The sequence below is a fragment of the Protopterus annectens genome, chromosome 2.part1, assembly GCF_019279795.1.
Source record: "Protopterus annectens isolate FY-2018-M chromosome 2.part1, PAN1.0, whole genome shotgun sequence".
Classification (NCBI taxonomy): domain Eukaryota; kingdom Metazoa; phylum Chordata; order Ceratodontiformes; family Protopteridae; genus Protopterus; species Protopterus annectens.
In genome coordinates, this window is record NC_056729.1 from 422,950,426 (window position 1) to 422,971,979 (window position 21,554).

The window sequence follows — 21,554 nt, forward strand, 5'->3', positions numbered from 1 at the left end:
AGTATCTTAAATTTAGTACTCTGCAAAAATTCTTAACATCACTACACATATTGTATTGTGAAACAAAATGAGATGGTACATACTTTAAGCCTTTATTCAGAATATTTTTTTCAGCATTGGTAAGATTAAACCTGGTTAAGTTCACAATAATATCATCCTCACCCATAAGTGTATTTGTGATAGCATTGGCAGTATTCTCATTAATTGAATTCACATTTGTTACATTTACAGATGTATTCACATTTTCACTGAGTCCCTGAAAGATCTCTCCTTGCTGCTTGCTCCATTTTCTCTGATATTTTCTTCCACCTCGCCTAAAGGGGCTGTATTGCCCTTAGATCTTTTACTCACTGGTGATGTCATTTCATTAATCTCACCCAACTCATTGTCTGTGTCAGTACTTGGTGGATTTGATGGAAAATCTGAGGTACTAGAATCTGTATTATACATAGAACAACTAGCTGACTTTAATATGGACTTCCCCCTCTTTTGTTTCTCTCTTTGAGGTTTATTCACTGTCCCTGAGAACCTGATGGTCCTCTTGTTTCGTTTCCATGAAAAAAAACTTATTATTTTTAAAGTCCCTAGTGTTTCTGTTGAACGTTTTCAATTTTCGTGCCTTCAGCTCTGTTTCAAAGGATCTCATATCCTCTAAACATTTATCATACATCTTACTGTAATCTACATATCATTCAAACTGTTGAAGATTTAGTAAAGTAGAGACAAAATTTTCATTAATCATTACCAAAGACTGCTCATAGTATTGAATCAACAATTCAGTGAACAATTTAGAAGCTATGCTTTGCATTAAATGCCATTTAGATAAGAAAACATTGTCATCTTTACCCACCCTGGGTTCAACATGAACCTGTAAGCCTCGTGGTGCTGTGCTGGTATCAAGATAAGCTTTTAATAATTTAATATGCCACATTGTAGATCTATATTTCTTGGTAAACATTGTTACCTCCTTGAAATGGCACTCCATTTCAGAGGCACAACTCACCTCATTCTCAGTTCCTGCCATTTCAGTAGCACTACTGCTCCCAAACCATGATAAGTCATCTTTATCCGACGATAAATTTCCAATGAATGCTCGCAAATCACCACCAGCAGCCATTGCGAAGACTGCACTGACAGAACACTCGTTTCCCTTTGAAAATTCACTTTCCGAGATAAATCCACTCAAAACGTATTTCTCAGCTCAGCACTTGACCAAATTAAACACAAACCCAAAACATCAGTGCACGTAACTAGCATTGTGCATGGACCATACCAACATCTAGTAACACAAAGAAAAGTCCAGCACCATAAAGCAGTCTTTTAAAATTGGAAATAAAGACTTAATGAGAGAGAATGAGCCAACTGGTCACTTTTAAAGTATACACTTTATCCTTCCATAAATATGGATGCCTTCTCAACTCAGTGGGTAGCAAACATTCAACAACACCAACATATATATATATATATATATATATATATATATATATATATATATATATGTATATTTATTTATGGATCTATGTTGATTCAACAAAAGTCTTTGAAACGTACTTTCACATTTCACATTCCCATTTTTTCAAAAGTGCATTTATTCGAAAATGCACTTTTGCAAAAAACAAACCAATGAAACCCAGAAAAAAAAAAAAAAAAAAAAAAACCCAACAGTAAACACATTTATGCGGGGGGGGGGGCAAACCTCTCTGCACTCCCACACCCCAGCTATTAATATATTCTAACTCTGAGATCACACTACAATGGGAAAAGAAAAAAATACTTCCTTTTCCATCTGTGCCACGATCTACAATAATTTAGTGGCTTATCAGGTCTGCTAAAGAATTCCTGCACTACAGCCATTAACAGCAACAGAACCCAACACAGCTAGCTTTCAGGCTAGGGCACCATTAAGGGCTGCAGTCAGGAAGAGCAAATGCTCAAAAGAGCTAACATTCTTTATTCATGTTTTCTGGGCTGCTTTTGTCTAAGATCATGGTACACTGGAGTCTGGAAATTTGCTCTTTTCCAACTGTTTTCCATTCTCATAGTTGGTATATATAATCAGAAATGGCCTTACTGCATAAAATATTTTCTTTTCCATCATTTTGTATTCAATCTAAAAAGATCACTGTTTCTTTTACTTAGATCAAAGGAGGATTTACTGTTAAATTAAATTTGGTCTGCCTGAGTATCTAGGTTTACCTTGAAGGTGGCAAGGCTCTTGCTCTGCTTGACATATAAGAGAAAATTGTTCCAAAGGTGGGAGCTACATTATGATATGAATCTGATATACCAGTATGTCTTATATATCTATTAATAAAGGTTTGGTAGATATTTAAGGAGCCAATTTTTCTTTAAAAGAAATAGGAGGTCAAGTAGGGTGGACCTTTGTAGTGGAACATCTACAGCTATGGTCAATTTATCACATAGCTGTACTGTACACTTGGTATGGCAACATGGACAACTTCAACTGCAAGAAGAAAGTACTTCATAAAATTTATGATTGAAATTAAAACTAGCACATGGACATTAGCGTTTCATATACTAGCACCTTTACAGCCTTGACAAAGAGATCCACCTCAAGTAAAATGGGACACATTTATCAAATGCATTGTTACAAAAGAACTGGTCCTCCAAAATGGATCTGAACAGGGTGCAACTATCATTCCACATACCTAGACCATAATGAATTCTAAGGAAGGCAGTTTTAAAATGTAACATTTCTTTACGTGCATGCTCATGTGTGTGTGTGTGTGTGTGTGTGTGTGTTGTTAAAACCTAAGGTATTATAAATCATGATTTTGGAAACTGCTTTTGTGCAACCTCTGGGCAGCAGTAGTAACAGCAAACATTTTCTTGCTATTTAAACCCTATAAACCCTTGTAAACATATATGAAAATTAACAGCTTGATACTAGACTCTAAATATTGTAATACTTTCTTGGTCAACTGCAATTTATATTGAGTCAAATAGGTGATCTTAGCATGTATTTATGTGCCTTGGGCAAACCATGTAAAACAGAAGGCGTGGTACTCAGTAGAAAGAAACTTGTTTGTTTTGGTGTTTACAGTTCTGGATAATAGATTCCTCTATAGAAAGTTGTCAGTTGATTGGTTAGAACTATTGATGGACCCGCTTCTTGGAGTAATTTCATAAATTTAATATAACTATCACCCTCAGGTGGTCATTTATGGGCATAAATATACAAATCCATATGAACTACTAATAAACATTTCTTTTACAGCAAGTACGATGCTTATAACTTAAACATCCCAATCAATGATGTATAATTCTATGTATAATTCTATCCTTTAGTTATATCACTTGATGAGTGGATGGGTAACAGAAGGTTCACACCGGGGATCACACCAACAGCACTACTAGATAGGGGCCAAGGGTACTAGCTGCTAGTACAAGGGTCTAGGGAACTACTAAAGGGGCGGTGAATACTGTACAATGTGGCTGGGCTAATATATGCCTTTCTAGCAGATAGCCCAGTACCAACCTATGAACCTATATTAAAAAAAAAACATTTTTGATCTGTTTTCAGATGCTCTATGAATATCTTTTTTCTCTCTTTTTTTTAAACTGAAGAACATCATTCTGATATAGTGGAATAAATATGAATTGCTTTGTGAACTATTTGCCAAGCTCTTACCATCCCTAAAAAAAAATCTGACTTTAATTTTCTTAGAAATGAATATCTGTCAACAACAACAGAATTCAGATTTTTGAGTACCTTAATACTTGTGTTTCAGTGTAATAAACTTGAACTGTTTCATCCCAATTGATATTTCTGATGTTTGTAATGTCAATCAGTTTTTATTTTTTTGTTTGTTCACCTTGTATATCTTCTGTTGCATTTGTTCTGACCTATGAAATGTCTTTGACTTATTCATCGCCATTTGGCATAACTGTAGTAATCGCACTCCTGTTCTTGTTTCTGATTGGCTGTAAAGTGAAATGAGATATTTGTTTTAACAGTTTGTTCCACAAACAGAAATATGTGCATGATAAACACTTCCTGTTTATTAATCCACGTAACTGTGATTAAACTGTCACTACAAACCTAAACTTCTCTATTTGTTTCTATTTTTGAGCCAGTTCTCTAAACCATAGAATTTAAAGTATCAGTTTGAGATCTCATTTCATAGTTATCCCACTGAACAAAAATGACAAAAAGCAAAATCCCTTCTTTTTCAGATTTAAACAGCCTTCCATGCTATGTCTTAAAAATAGAACTCCTTGTATAATTTCATTCTGAATTATTCAGAGTCTGTGATGTGATTAATTTTGCACCTGGTGCTCATGGTCAAGAATATCAGATCAAACCTCCTGATGCCAGTCAGTAGCATCTTTAACTAAAAGGTACACAAGGTTTATACCTTCTTTGTGACGTTGAAATCTTTGTTTATACCTTTTTCCAATGTGGGTTCTCTTCTTAGTGCAGTCAACTCCATGAGGGGGGCATGGAGTTGACTATACTAAATGAATCTGCATTTACAAGTGTTTCTGCCACCTGGGATTGTATAAACTGTTGACCTTTTACCACCTGTGTGTGTAATGGGGAAAAAATACTTCTCTTTTGAAATTTTATTTGGGCTGTCAGATTAAGAAACTCTAGAATCACCAGTCATATTGCATTCACCACTAAATTAAGTATCATTATTAGTGACCATCAATAATTACAGTCAAGCCTGGAACTGAATACAAAATGCCTTTAATAAAAGACAAAAAAAATGTTTTAGGAAAGTTGCTCTTCATCAATTTAGAACATAATTCACAAAAACACAAATGTGCAATTGTTTTAGTTTCAACTATGGAACTAGGCCGAGCCTCTTGCTGAAGCCCAGTGTGTTGCTTGTTTTCACCTAACCTACCCGTCTTATTTCTACTTCATGGGTACATTTTCCAAATTTCTACATTGTATACAAATTGTAAAGCCTGGAATAAAAATAAAGCAATCACAGCACTGTCATTTAAAGTATGAAATAAACTAGACTAATAGACTACTATTATAAGTACTTCATTTGTGGCAAAGCAACACTAAATTCATCTACCCTTAAAACACGTTCCATGGATACTCAATGAAAAGTTATTAGAAAACAGTGGATCAGAGTGTAAAACATTTAATAAAAGAAATAATTAAATTGAAAAAAAAATGCTATTAATTTAAAACATAATTCACAACATTACAAATGGTTCAGTTTTTATTTATTCTAATACAAACACTAAATTACTACTGGTTGTGTCTTCATTCAAATGTAGTTATGTGCAAATTTTGTAATCAGTACCATACATAAATTAAAGCTGGTAGTTTTAAACCACTGTCTACTGAAAGAGTGTATTTCCTCTGCATCTATTATGTGGACAAAACAAATAGATGCATTACAAAATGGATTGTTGAACATATTTGTGATATCAGTCAGCATAAGAGGAAGATACCAAAAGTCTTGCATGTTGCAAATGATTATATTGTCTAGTTGTTTTAAATTTCAGACTTCAGTTTGTATGAAAATTTGTGTATGGTTTGAGCTTTACTTATGATGTATGAATTTAATTAGGTTAGTTTTCAGGCATGCCACACACAGGGCGTGAATAATATATTCAGCATATCCTGTATTTAAAACTATAACAGTAATTCATTTTGTCTGTTTGAATGCTTGTTCTGATTGGATCATGGGATCATTTCTGTTTCTGTGAATAATGTTTGTCTTTTTTGTACAATTTCATTCCCCTTTGCCGGTGCCCTGGCTGCCCATTCATTCCCTACTGAGCCAGGAACTCCAGTGCCCATTCACTTCCTCCAGGCTGAGTGGAGCTGGAGCCCATTCAGTTGCCAGTCAGGTGAGTACCAGTCAGGACATAGCTATCATACATGAATTCAAGAAGGGAGTTCATATAACATATTCTTACCCTTCCCCCTCCCCCAGTTATGTTTGCATCTGAATCATTGCAGGAACTGGCTGTACCCCTGTATGCTATATATGCATGCTCCTTCATGTGCACGAACAAGGGCTACTATCACAGGTTTGGGTAGCTGCATGTCCTTGCAGAACTGGCATCCTGCTTTCTGTGCTGTGGGCCTTCAGCCCTAACACTGTATCAGCAGAGTGCTTGGCAGGAACCACTACACCCTTTCACAAAATGAGTGAGCCATAGCTGCTCATTTACCATCTTCCTCTACCCACTCATCCAGCACCTGAGGCAGTATTCGAGCTTGGATCGTCTAGGGCACAAGTAAGACTTAATCCTTGTCCACTACAGAGAAGACTTTTAGTGAACTGTGTTTTAAACAGATAAAGGGCTTTTGGGGTCTTTTATTTGAATTGTTTTTGTATTTTGTTGCAGCTTTTGCTGCTAATTGTTTACATTCATTATTGATTGAATCAGGTTTGTGAGTGAATTCAGTACAAATTCCATTGAAGTGTTGTGGTTAATATACAAGCAAAAGGACATAATTTCCTTTAAATAATTCAAGAACCTCTTCAAAACTGGATTAGGCAGTTCAGCAAAGTCTAATGTCTGCATCTCCCAGATCATCAAACTGCACTGACAGATCCAATCAGCAGGCAAAAATTCCTCATAAGTGACAGCTAAATCTTGCATTTTCCAACAATTATTGGATCAGTGGGACTTAACAAAGGTAGAGGTTTTAGACATATTTCACGCATCAACTTACATCTTTTTTTTTCTCTCAGCCTCCATATGGTTGTATGGAAACTGGATGTTTTCTCCTTCCCACTGGACTTAGGACCTGATGTGTGCCTTTTCCCCAGTGCTGTGATTCAGGGGATGTTGCTTAAGGCAAATCAGGACAGAGGATTTCTCATCCTGATCACTCCAACCTAGCCAAGAGACCATCATTTTCTCATTTGATGCAAACCACACAATTTCCTTGGCAGCTGCCTCTACAAAGTATTTAACTAGCTCAAAAAGAGGGCAAGGCAGCTCACTACAGAATTAAATCTCTGAATCTGTATCAGACTTAAGGGTAGGGTTATGATTCCTCACAATGACTTATTGTCCTCATAATTATTGGTCATTCATGTGGCTAAAGTACCTAGTATTGTGAAATTATACCTTAAAAAATGGAAATTTTGTAGATTTGTTAAATTTCTCAGTATCACAACTTTTAGATGAATTTTTTCACCTGTCCGAAGCAAATCTTGCCTGATTATCCACTAGGTTGTATGTCTCTGTAGTATTAGCAAGTATTCCTGTTTTTTTCTAAACACCTGTTACTTCTATTAAGACTTTCCTTAAAGGAGCCCTGTACTTGAGAACACCCGAAAGAGAAGTTCCTCTTCCTTGAATCTATACGTTTATGTTGGAGAGACTAATTGTTGCTCTTTTTGAACAAGCAGACTTGGTGAACATTATTTGTTTATTTTTTTTTGTATTCCCTCCATGCAGAACTCAGCCTAATGACTGCTCTACCTGTATTCAATCAGTCCAAATGTTTAGTGGTCACAGAAGCTGAGAATTCCTAGGTGAGGCAAGAGTCCTATGGTCCATTTGTTCATACATGGGAATCCCCCTTGAGCTCATCTACTCACATGAGAGTTGGGTGGTAAAGCACAAGCCGGCTTTCTGGTTCTATGGGGGTGTTGTATCTTCTGCCCTTGTGGAGTACCTCCCACTACAGCTGACCTCTGATGGGAAGTGTGCCTCCACACAATGATTTCCCCACCAATTGCAGTGCAACTTGCACAGGGCAGCTCAGGCTTGATAGACTTAAGCTCTATGGTGTGGACACCTATTGCTCCCTCTAGGTATCACCCATCTGGTGAGTTAAAGCTGCCTCCCTCACCCAGAATGGGTGGGCTAGCAGTGTCCACTCACTGTCATCATCCCATACCAGCATCTTCAGAAGCCTGAGCTGCAGTTTGATCTCAGGTTGTCTGTGGCATAGTCAGGACTTTTAACCCCTATGTCATAAACTGGCTGTTCTTTTTTTTTTTAATCTTGACAGTGGCTGTTACTTCATGCAGGAAGATTTCAGACCTACATGCCTTCACTCCTTATTGTGCAAGCCTCTTTGCCTAGTCTTCTGCAATTAGAAAATTTTCTTAAATATCCAATCCTTTCTTTATGCCAAAGGTGGTGTTAGCTGCTTCATTGAACCAACCAGTTTAACTTTCAGTTTTATAATCTCTTAAAATGCTGTGGAATACTTATTGCTTACTTTTGATGTTTGCAGACAGTCTAGCCACTGCACTAGGTCAACTCTTCTTTTAGAAAGACAGATCAGCTTTTCCTTTCCTTCAGAGAAGGAAAAGAAGGCCTAGTATTCACCAAGCAACCCCTTGTATAAGTAGCCGAGCCATTGTGTTTGCTTTAGGTGAGATAATTGCAAAGAACCATTATAAAGCTCTGACAGCTTATTCCACTACAGCAGCAGATAATTTTGCAGAATATCTGAGAAATTTTTCTATTTAGTATACATAACTGCAATGGTGGTGCTGCGGTAGCATTGTCGCCTCACAGTAAGACGTTGTCCTGTTTGATTCTCAGCTAAAGCGTCTTCTGTGTGGAGACATGCGTGAATGGGCGTACCTTCATTGAAGGTTGTGCGTCAGGGCTGGCAACTCGACACGTAAAAATCTACTGCCAATTAATAGCGGACCAGAGTTCCACTGTGGCGACCCCTAACCAGGAAAAGCCGAAAGACACAACAACAACAACAAAAAGATGAAATTTGTACTACTTTGCATAGTTTCACAAAATGCTACAAACTTGATCCTCCGTGTAGGGAATAGGACACATTTTGTACAGGTGTATTACAGTAGATCCTGTAACTTTTCAACTCCCAGTGGGTACACATTTAGTACTTTGGATGCCACCCAAATGTAATGCTGTAATATTACAGTAATCTTCACCAAAGAAGATGATGCATTTTTGTAACATACCAAAGCAATAAATCTTCATGAAGCTGTAACCGCAGCACTAAACCTGTCCGCTTTCTAAATCTCTTAAATTGCTTGTTCTCTGACATTCATGATTACCAGTATAAACCATTATGCTGAATTTATTTTTTTATTTTATTTGCAGTTTGTTAACCGGGAAAGTCCATTGGGCTGAGATGAGCCCATTTTCATTGTAGGCTCGGGGAGAAAAGCTCCAAATACAGTATTTATAATAACAAAAGAAACAAAAATGTCAAGTAATACACCTTGTATATAAAGTCATAAAAATGAACATTAAACCCAAATATACGTTCTACATTTTTTTAATGACATAGAAATGGAAAATATAGAAACATTATGGCTTGAGGCCTAAACAATGCTTCTTAAGTAAATATTTAGATATCAAGTGAGATGGAAGTAGGGAGTTTGTTAAAAATGTGAGGTAATTTTTAGAGAAGTCAGGCATAAAGAGCAGGAGGAGGTCTTAGGTTGAATTTGAGCTAGGGAGGGTGAATGGAGATCAGGATGGGATGGAAAGGATCAGGTTGGGTGAGAGCAGAAGCATTCCCATTGAGAGGAGAGATGAGAGTGGAGCAAGGTCTTAAAGGTGGAGTGGTTATGGGTAGTTCTAATGTGTGGAGGAAGTGAATTCCATAATCTGGCAAGGGAGAAAGATAGTAAGAGTTACCCTGGAGTACATGTGGGTTTGTAAACTTTGAGGAGAATTTGATTGTTGGATCTGAGCACTCTGTGAGCCTGATGCCTTTTTAGGGTGGAGGAGAGGGAAGGACAGTTAGAGGGTTTGAAAATGAGCTTATGTGCTGTTGTAAGTTGAATGTATGTCAGACAGTTAGGGAGTTCCAACCAATTTAGGGAATGGAGGGAAGCGCAGTGGTAAGAGGAGGATTTGGATCTGGTGGCAAACTTAGAGATTTTATTGTAGCAGGAAGATGGCTTTGATTTGAGGGTAGATTGAAGATTAGTAAGGAGAGGGGCTCTGTATAGGAGAGAGGGAATGTGGTATGTGGTAGATAGGAGTTGTTTGGCTGAGGCAGTATGGTATTGGTTGTGTTGGTATAGCATTCCAAGCTTTTGATGGGTTTTCTTAATATTAGTTTGTAGATGGGTGTTGAATTTTAATTGATCATCAATAAGGACACCCAGTAGCTTTGTATAGGGAACTGTTTCGATAGAGGTCATGTTATGGCTGACAGTAGAGAAGGATGCTTTGTCAGTTTTGGTGTGTCTGGAGGGGGTGACTATCATCATTTTGGATTTAGATGCATTGAGAGCTAGATGGTGAATGTTTTGAGTTGAAGGTAATCATATTCATATATCTGTCATAATGCACATCCCCTTGAAAAATAGAAATAATGAAAACAGAAGGCATTAAAGGGTGTTTAGACACTGAACAGCATCTGTGTGATATTGTAGGGAGTTGAAAAAAATCTAGGATAAGAATAACTATACTGAAGAGCAATATTGTCCTTTAAAAACATCCAGTGTACAGTTTCTGGGACCATTAAATATTTTATTTAGTTTCTGAAATATATATTTATGGCTCAGTATCTGCCATTTCTGTGGCAACTAAGTGCAGTCCTTTGTCTTTAAAATAAATACTTATTAAAGTATATAAAAAACTGAAATAAAGACTGGTCAAGTACTGTCCTTATGGGAAAGTGGATTCAAATCAGTAGTGCATTCCAGGTTTGTGAATTATTTTTTATGGATAGCTTCTCATATCAGCATCAGAGAAAACAGACCATAGCAGACAAACTAGTTTGTTCTTCTTATTTGTCAGAATCAACAGCAGTTTTGACTATTGGAGAGTTGGACTGGGTCATATTATAGCATTTGTAGGTTATTCTTTTCAAGTATATAGTACAGTGAGGTAGCTTTTCTGATGCCATATTTTTTAGGACAGTTCAAGTTTCTCTGGCAAAGACTTTTATTGTCCACTCATCTTTATTGGTCATATAACTTCTGAGAGCTTTCTTTGCATTACTGATATTTAAAATTGGGGTATATGGCTTAAGTGCTAATGAGTTATTATAGTGATGTGCCTGTCATATGGTACACGGGCCTTTTAGATGCCCCAGAATTCACATCTCAAAGAGGCTAAACCATGTGTGCAGCATCTCTGCCTTACTTATAGACCATTCATATAGTGAAAGGGTCAGGGTGGACAAGTATAGCTGCAGAAAAAAGTAATACACTTACTTGTCTTCAAAAAGTTGTGTGATTCTCAGTTAAAATAGACACCAAATGCAGTCACCTAGGAGGGTCTCACTGCAGGGAAACTTACCAAACAATTGAAAGCTTTGACTCCAGAAATTTGTTTTAGGCATTGCTTTAAGTTTCTTAACTGACAAACCTTATATGGTAGTGTGTGCTGTATTCCTACACATTGTGGGAGAAGAAACATTTAAGGTACTTAACTCTTTTACTTTTCCTGAAGAAGAGAAAGAAAAAATAGCAGTGAGCCCAGAAGGAACTTTTCAATTGTTAGAATTTTTTGTTTGCAAGTGCACATGAACATAAATAAGTTACTGATGCTTATGTTAATATCCTAAAGAATACAGATAAAAATGTTGAATTTGGTGTAATGTATGATTCTTTAGTATAGAGATGCTGAAGCACAGGCAGCCTATTAAGAAACAAATATTTTTGCAGAGTAAATGAAATTACAAGTACTTGGTTAAAATAATTAACTGAGAAAAAGGATGAGTATAAGGTTAGGTATGAGTTGAATAAAAAGTCTCAGATGAGAAGTAAAGTCCAGATGTGTTGCAGCAGTAAATGATATGAAAGAGAACAATGTGAGACTTCAGTATGGAGTCCAGGCAAATACTAATATGGTTTTACTTTATGTTTCATGTAGTATTGGTGGCTATACTCCTGAGAAAAAGCATTCATGTAATCAGTCTTGTAGAATCTGTTGTAGGAAAGAGCATGTTGGTAAGCTGTAAAAGCAAGATAGTGTGCCCAAAAGAATGTCAACTGTCCATGTTTATGAACAGAAACATGAATAGGAGTTGTTTGACACTATTAAAATGAAAAGACTTGATAAAGTGAAGTTTGAACATGCATCAGAAGCTCTGAAACTAAAGTGCAAGACAGATCATTGTGGGGAAGTGTTGAGAGTTAATGAACAAAGGGTTGAATGTAAACCATGCACAGGTGCAGAGTTTAATACTTGATAGTTTAAAGCATTAGGATTAGAAGGTACTGAACAGACAGGTGCATGCACATTTGGACACTGGGTGGCACTGCTAGGTAAAAATTGCTGCCACGAGTATAAAAGTAAACGGTTCAAAGTGTGCTCTGAAATTGTAGTACTTAAACAAATTATCCACAATGGCTTAAAGTAAATTGTCTACATTTGTAGGTTGTTTGGCTGGTAAGAAGCTGGGAATGGTAAAACAAATTCAGACTCTAAAACCAAAGAGTGAATGTACAGAAGTATGTCACAGAAACATCTCTGATACTGTGCAGAGCCATACCAATGATACCGTGTATGACTATGCTGAGTTAGCAGGTTTGCATAGAAAATAGCACATACCAATAAATCCTGATGGTGTGCCAGTAGTTTATGCTCTAAGAAAAGCACCAATATAAATCAGATGGGTACCATTAACAAGTATGGTCAGTAGAATGGGTGAATAGTGCAATTAGCACTGTAAAAAAAAAACAAGATTCACATTTGTATTGCTCCTTATACATCAAAACAAAGTTATTAAAAGACAGCATTATCCATTACTTACAGCTGAGAAGGTTGTCTCAACAATGTTGCTTGCTATTTTTTTCCTCAGTACTAGACCAAAACCAGGGATTCTTGGAGATAAAGCTCATCTCTGTGTTAATTAAAAATCCTTTAACATTGCACAACTTATCCTTTTTAGTATCCCATCGTTATCTAAAGAATTTATAATCCCACTTAATTAATCTGTTATTAGTCCTGCCATTGTATGTAATGCACCCTTTGGCATGCACCTTGCTAAGAACCAAAACCCTGTTCAGATACCTTAACATTTCTACACCAGAAAGATCTCATGTCTTAGTTCCCTTAGCTAACCTGATAGACTAAAAGTCCTGACCCTGTATTCAGTGTCTTACAGATTCCTAAGGGATGATGTGCTTAGCCTTCTCTGCTATAAATGACACAGGAATCTTTGAACTCCTTCACCTAACTGAGAACAGTAGGGTAAAGTAAATACCCATTCTAAAGACCTAAACCTGCACTACCACATCGACAACACCAAATGGCATATACCTAACTCAATGTATACCACCCATTTCTGGAATCGGCTGCGCTTATCCATCAAGCAAGTATTTTCCTAGCAAGCTTTAAAACCAGTATAGATAACTGGGTGGGTTTTAACAAAATATCCCTGAGGATAGGTGGAAGAAGTCTATTTAATGGTGGTCATTGTTAATTCCTCACAGCATTGGGTGATGTGGCTTATGAATCTATGATGAACAGAGCTTCAAATTATGTTCTGTTAATTTGCAGTTAGGAAATTACTGAATCATTAGACTTCCAATTGGAATTTGTCAGTATGTGAAGTATTCCAAAGTACTGTTGCAGAAATAATTGAAGCCTGGAAAGTGTTCTAAGCATAAATTATGTATTGTTGTGGAAATAAACATGAGATGAATATAACAAGAAACTGATAAGTAATTTCAAGTGAAATAAAAGTAAAGTCTGAAATACTTGAATCATATTTTGTTATCAGATGGACTTAAACCTAATACAGAAATAGTCAGAGAAGTTGTGTAGCTCTGAAAGCATTAGGACAAGCAAGCAAGCATTTCAGAGGTTTCTAAGAATGATGCTGTATCCACTCCTCGCTTTATCCAGCAGTGTGGCATCACTTTGATCCATATGTTTCCAATTTCACCTCTACAGTTTTCTGCAGGTGTTTGGCAGCTGGTTATCCTGTCACAGTGCATGAAATTGCTGGAGAGAGTTGTTAATAAATGAATACACAGAGTAGAAAAAAGTCAGATGGGAAATGAACAGTTCAGATTCAGATCAGGATGCTATACAATCAACCTGTTTGCAGTGAGATGTTTCTGTGACTTATTTGTATGCATGTATTTTACCATTTGCAGCTTCATATAAGCCAAACAGCCCACAGATGTAGATAATTTACTTCTTTAAGTGTTATTGTCGATGGAGAAGAAGCTTGGGGTGAGGAAAGAGTCCTACTGGGCATTCATATTCTTAGAGAAAACATATGACAAGATCCCAAGAAAGGTGATTTGGGGAGTCCTGTGATGGTTTGAAGTCCAGGAAACTTCAATATAATTAGTGCAGGCTATGTACAGGGACATAATGACTCAAGTATGAATGGTGTTCACTCTCACAGAGGGATTCCCAATGGAAGTGGTTACACATCAGGACTGAGTTCTGAGCCAATTACTATTCATACTGGTAATAAACTACAGTAGCAGAAAGATCAAAGGAAACAGATCAACAACGTTTCTACATGCCGATGATGTGACATTACAAGTAGGCTCTCAACAGGAATTTTGGCAAATGGTAGGGGAATTGGAATACAAAGCTAAGGATACATGGACTTAAACTGAATATAGACAAGAAAGTGATGATGGCAGCAAATGGATAGAGCAGAATAAACTGTAAACTGAGATAGAAAGGAAAGTAATAGAACAGGTTAGCAACTTCAAGCATATGGTAGATGTGGTTAAGTTGGGAAGTCTGAATGAAGACGTCATACTTAGAATGAAAGGTACTATAGCCAACTGGCACAGTGTCACAGGATGAATGCCAAAGAAGCTGAAAGGTAAGGTATACAAAGTAATGTTGTGACCAATGCTTCTGTATGACACAGAGACCTGGGCCGTGAATGTGCAACAGCTGTGGAAGATGATGGAGATGAAGTTCTTAAGATGGATGATAGGATGCACACTATGGGAAATGAGGATGTAAAAGCAGAATTAAAAGTAGCCCAAATTACAGAAGAGGTCAATGACAACAGATTTTAAGCAATTCAGTCATACATGCATTAAAGTAGAAGATGATTTAGTAAAGGTAATTTAGAAGAGACAGGAAGAAGGCAAGAGGAGATAAGGATGTCCAGCCTACAGATAGCTGGATTGCACGAGAGAAGAACTGCAACAGTCAGGCATGTTTGTCAAACAAGGTGTAAGAGTGGTGAAAAAAACACCCTTGCAGGTCCAGCACCTTTAAACTCCTGGATTCAGATAGATGTGTACAAAGTTCTTTATAATCCACAGGTTATGTTGTAAACAAGAACGCCAATAAACGAAAAAACCCAAATTGAAATTTTATTAAGCTTAAAAACAAGCTTTTTGTTGGCGCTCTGCACCAACTTCCTCAGAAAACAAACTGCACCACACATTTGTCTCACTATAAATACATCACTACTCAGCTCAGATGCGCCCCCTAGCGGCTACCCTTTAAAAAGCACATAATTACACTTTGAAATTTTTAACTAAGAAGCGGCCAAAATATTCAGCAATTTGGTATCTACTACTCATACCTGCCATCAATGCTGGTAAACCTATAATGCTCCAAATATTGAATGTTAAAGCTACCATAATTATATATAAATACAAATGATAAAATGTGTCAATAACCACAAGAAAAATTATAATATATGTTAAAAATAAGTATAAAAGTGGAAAAAAAAATTCCCACAAGTGTTACTATAAACATTGATATAAACAATAAATGGTGAACACAAATATAATGAAAAATGGTGAGACCCAAAAATATGTTCCCAGATGGCATTAAGTCACTCCAGGGGGCTTCACCTCACTAGGCTTCTCAATTTGAGGAAGCAACTGATGGAAAGCATACTGTTAAGTCCAGTCTTAAAGAATCGGGTCCCCCCATAAACTCTTGGTTTAGCTGATCGATCACTGTAAACGAAAATTTGTGGCCTGGGTTATCTAATATATGTTTGGCCAGAGCGTTGTCGACCTTCCCCTTCCTGATGGCATATAAGTGCTCATATACCTGTTCCTGTAGTTTCCTATCAGTCTTGCCAATGTAGAAACCTGGACAGACCAAACACTGGGCTAAATATACTACCCGATTGCTGGCACAATTGAAGTACGATTCAATTGTGCCAGCAATCGGGTGGTATATTGAGCCCAGTGTTCGGTCAGATGTGAGGGCACATGCAATTATGATTGTCATAGAGACCCCACTTCCCAGTCTAACCTCTACTCATGGCTGTGAAATCATTTATTGTTGCTTTCTGGGAGTCTGCATGTCTGTATCCATGCATTTATTTTATTTTTTATGTATTTTATTTTATTTTACATTTGTTAACTGGGAAAGTTCGACTTGGAACGAGCCAATTTTCAGCAGAGGCCCGAGGAGAAATGCTCCATTTCTCACCTTTTCTGCATTTATCACGTAATGTGGCTTCACTTTGATCCATATGCTGCAAGGTTCACCTCTACAATTTTCTACACGTGTCTTGTCTTGTCCAAGGTTGAGCTGCCTCCTTCCATCCAGAATGAGTAAGTCAAGAAATGCCACTCACTGCCACCCCACCTGGCTATTCCAGCTTCCCATGCCACCTCACTGGTAGTCAGGGCATAGTCAGAATTTCATTCCTCTATACTATAATGACAGACCAAGGAAGAGAATTTTGAACTGCTCAAAACAATAGTTACAGATACACCCACATTAAAGTGTCACGACATGAAAAAGTTATTTGTGTGTCAAGTAGATGCCTGTGGCTCAAGAACATTTACAGATACACAAAAGCAAAATTCTGATACAGAAATGGAACTGCTAGCTATAGTGTATAGATATGAGAAATTCCATGAATACGTCTATGGTAAAGATCCACAAAGCCATAACTCTCCTGTTTGAAGATTATTATTTTAAGTTCCCCAAAATAATCAGACAGTCCAGGTATGATTTCTGCATTAAAGAGTATATTCTTGAAACAAGGTATAATAATAATGTTTCTGATAATGAGTCAGAATATAAAATTTATAAATTTAGAATATTGGAGCATAAATGGGAATCCAGCCATGCAGCAACCTATTTGATTGCAGTGTACAGGAGAGTGTGAAAATAATAAGAACAGTACTGACGGTTATGAAAACGTCTGACTATTGGAATAATCTGGGTCTCTTACTAGTTCAGCTATTAATAGGTAAATGATTGAAATGCAGACTACTTACTTCAGATAAATTGCTAATGCCCAAAAAATGAAAGCAAAGTAACGGAAAATCTAGAAATAAATCATCAGAGACAGAAGTACTGTTATGACTGAAACTGCAAAAGACTACCAAATGTAAGCGTTGGAGACAGACCACAAAAAGAAAAGCCATGTGAAAAATTGCAGTTTAAAACATTTGAACCAAGATCCACCTTTAGTGGAAAAGATGGTAAACCTGAGCATATCTAAACAATCCTACCTTGGTTTGTGATTTACTTTGAAGTTGACTGGTAAGAGAAGTTTTATTTGAATTTATATTTTATTTATTATCACTGTTTTTCACTGTTTGTAGGTAGGAAGGGCTAGATTGTTAACAAGATGTACTTTGATTCATATATTGTTGTTTTACCTTTAATTTCACTGCTGGTTGTTAGAAAGGGATAGGTTTTAGACAGGCAAGCTCTAGCCTCCCCAAGGGGCCTAGACAGCTATGAATTCACACAGACTGCAGAAAGGAAAATCTTGAGCATAACTAAACAATCTTACCTTGGTTCGTGATTTATTGATCTTTACTGTTAAAAAGAAGTGCAACTGTGAGCAATAGTGAGCGCTCTGTGTAAAGGGATTATAACTTTTGTCTGGCTTGCAGAACTTGTATTGTCAGAACAACTTTACTGTACTTACTTTAGTATTTAGTTATATATTGCTCATGTGACTTTTTTATCACTAAAGTTGATTTAAGCTGTCCTTGAATTGTGTGGTTACTGATTTTAATTATTCTTTTCTTTTACAATATTTTATTCATTTGAAGCTGAATATAGATTCCTTAAATGAGTATGCGATTAATGATTTGCTAATGCACAAATATCTTGTACAGTGTAATAAATACTATGCGTATTTAAAGGTAACAGTTGATAACACTGGTGATCTGTGTTCCTTGTGTCAAAGGTTGGATGATTTGCTTACCATTGTTAGAAGTAAATCTAGACTTAATGATGATGATTGCACTTGTGCAATTGGCATGGCTTGGAGAACTGCTGTTTCATATATTAATGACTAGATTGGTGAAATAAATAATGTTAGGCAAAGAACAAATAGAACACATTTAGGAAAAGATCATTCAACCCCTATGAAACAAGATGGATGCCCCTAACAACTTTGGAATTCTGAATGCAAGCATTCAGCAGTCTGAGGATCTGGTTTGTTTAGAAGGAAACAAAAAAGAAAGAAAGGAAGAAGTTCACAACAAATAAGGAAGAAAAAGAAACTGATTAATGACTATAAAGGAAAGAGAATATATACTAAAAAGGACACTGCTTTGTTATGTAACACACAGTTTGCAGAGAATGATAATATTTTTCTATCTGCAAACCTTCAGTCTACAGAAAAAGGCATCATTTTTCCAAAAGAGAAGGAGGTAATGATTATATATTTTTTCTATCTGAAAACCTTCAGTCTACAGAAAAACGCATTATTTTCCCAAAAGAGAAGGTAGAAAAAACAGGCAAGGGGCAGGTGGAAAAGGAAGAAATCAAAACTGAACGTGGAAGGATTGAAGAATATTACTGTAAGAAAAAAGAAGAGAAAGACATGTTGACTACATGGCTCAAACTGTGGATTTACAATACAAGATGGATGAGAATTTAATACACAATGAAAACAGTGGGATTAATAAGACTAATGGTGATGAAGATCTGTCTTTCATAACAATTGATAGAGCAGATATTACTGTATTAGAAGCTGAAGATTCTTCAGAGCTGGTGAGCAAAGATATTTTTATAAATGGAGATTCAATTATTAGAGGAACTGATACTCATATTTGCAGAGAAGATAATGAACATTGAATAGTGTTATGCTTGCCAGGAGCAAAAATAGAAGATGTGAGACAAGCCTTGAAATGCCATAATGTAAAGAAGTATGGATCCATTTTTATTCATGTCGGTACAAATGTGTTTCTGGCAGCCATTTTCTGCTGATTGTCTTCATTATTATTGATAGTAACAAGGCCTCCTGACCTTCTGTAGTACGAGTGATTGGGTAATAGCAGGGGCAGAGTAGTAATTTGATCTTCCAACTCTTCCATTCTTACTGCTATATAAATCCTATGTCTTATAAAGGTTGTGCTTGTATTGCTCAGGCTCTGGATTGCATTGCATAAGTGGAAATTCCTTAAGATTCCAAGAGCAGGATAAGTTATTTCTTACACTTATTTCACTGAACTGCACTTCTGAAACACTTATAATTGTGCTATGCAGTTGATCTACTACATTTTGCACTTTTATAAAGCGTTTTTTATTGTTTCAGTGCATTTATGTACTGTTTTATACTGTTTTAACTGTATTTTTCTTTGCTAATTGCATGTTTACTGAATTACTTAACTGTAAACTGCTTTTTCATACTGAGAGTTGTATTTTCTGTTTGTGAGTGCTCTATCCGAGCTTTTCTGTGCATTTTTGATAATTGTCTGTTTACAGTTAAAAGCATTCTCTAGAGTCTGCTCCTTGATCTGTTTAAAACTTTCATTTAGTGGCTACAGCTAGGAACTGTAATTTTTCCCACCCAGCCTCCCTAGTGTTGTGTGTTCTTATACTTGGTGGCTTTGCAATTGCCCGCCCATACTGTATATTTGATCTGTGACACTCCTCCCAGTCTAGTGTCATTAAGTTCACTCAATCTAATAGAGAACATTTGTGAAGGCCAACCCACTCAGATTCTTAACGTTGAATTAACTTCTGTTCCAGCTTTCTCCATTTCCACTTTTACTGGAAAAAAAATTCTAAGCTTGCTTCCGCCCTTTCCTGTGGCAGGTCTTGTCCAGATACGAATTTGCTGTGTGCAGGACTGTTTGTGAACTCCTAAGCCCCTCCCACCACCACTTAACTGGGGTTAAACTATTCCTGGCACCATAAAGTCTGTTCTTCAAAAACTTTTTAGTTTTAGCACTCAAATCGGTTTCTTTGAGCTCAGCACTTGCTCAGAACTCATTGTAAGCACTAAATAAGTTACAAATTACTACAGCACTCAACTTTCCTCACTTGTCTAGAGGAAAACAATTTTAAGTACTTAATAAATAAGCACCTATTCAGGCATGTCTAAAGGTCAGCTCTCGGTGTTTTCTCCTGTCTACCTGATGAATCTGGGCAACTTGGGACAATGCAGCAATTGCCTCATGTACACAGGCAACCCTGTCCTCCTACCACCCAACACTATGACCTGTGAGAGATGCACTTATATAGCCAAACTGGAAGCAAAGCTCTGTTCACCAAAGACTGGCCTAAACAGTCAAGAGGAGAAGGTAAACACTTGTACCACACCACACTCATGACATAGTCCCTCAAAACCTACAACACCAAAACACACACACGAGGAACAAAACACACACCTACATTCGCGGAGGCTCTCAGTACAAATCTGCCCAAACAACAGAGACCTCTAAAGCAGAAATGCAAGCAACCTCCACCCTCCCCAACACAACCCAAATGACACATAGCCCACATACTCAGTGCCACTCAACTACAGCCCATAAGGCATAACGTACCTAACACTCTAGTCATAGGTGACTCTATAGTCAGGCACACTGATGTTCCACTCACCAGGCTAAATAAGGAAAATGTTACTGTTAGCTGCCTGTCAGGTGCCAGGATCCACCACATAACGCACACACTCAGGTCACTCCACAACAAGTACAAATATGACTCTGTCATTGTCCATGTTGGTGTGAATGACCTGAGACGTACCTCCCTGGACTACATGAAAAGAGACATGGAGGAGCTCTCCGATCTTGTAGCCCAGGCAGGTATGACCCTAGCCCTGAGTAGCATCCTGCCATCACCCAGAATAATACCACAGTACAAGGACAAAATGATTGACTTTAACAATTGGCTAAGCTTCTGGTGTCATTCTAAGGGAATCCAGTATCTGTCTGCCTGGGATGACATGATCGACAGACCACTCTGCTTTGCCAGAGATGGCCTGCACCTGTCGCCCTTGGGATTCTGGATACTGGCAAAGGCTCTTGCCACCCCTATAGTGCCTTTTTTAGGCAAGTTTCAAATGACAAATTCACCACCGTAACAGGTACAAACAAGCAAAATTTGAGGGTAATGCTACTCAATGCTAAACCTCAAAATGCACTCACTCGAGGCACTCCTTAAAATGGAGAACATTAACATCTGTGCAGTGACAGAGACCAGGTTCAAAGCTCGTGAGAGCACCCCTGCATTACCAGGCTATAATTCATACCACACCTTTCGGCCACCAAACCCGGACTGAAACACTAAAGGTTGAGGCGTGTCCATATTCATTAAGGATATCCACACCTCCAAGCTAGTTGCTCAGTATAATGCAAGCTAATCACCCTAGATATCCACATCCCACTCCCACCCCCTATTAGGAAAACAACCATAAAAAAATTCTCCAAAGCCAACTTCATGCTTATTAAGACAGAAGTGGCAAACTTCACAAACCCATGCAGATGGAC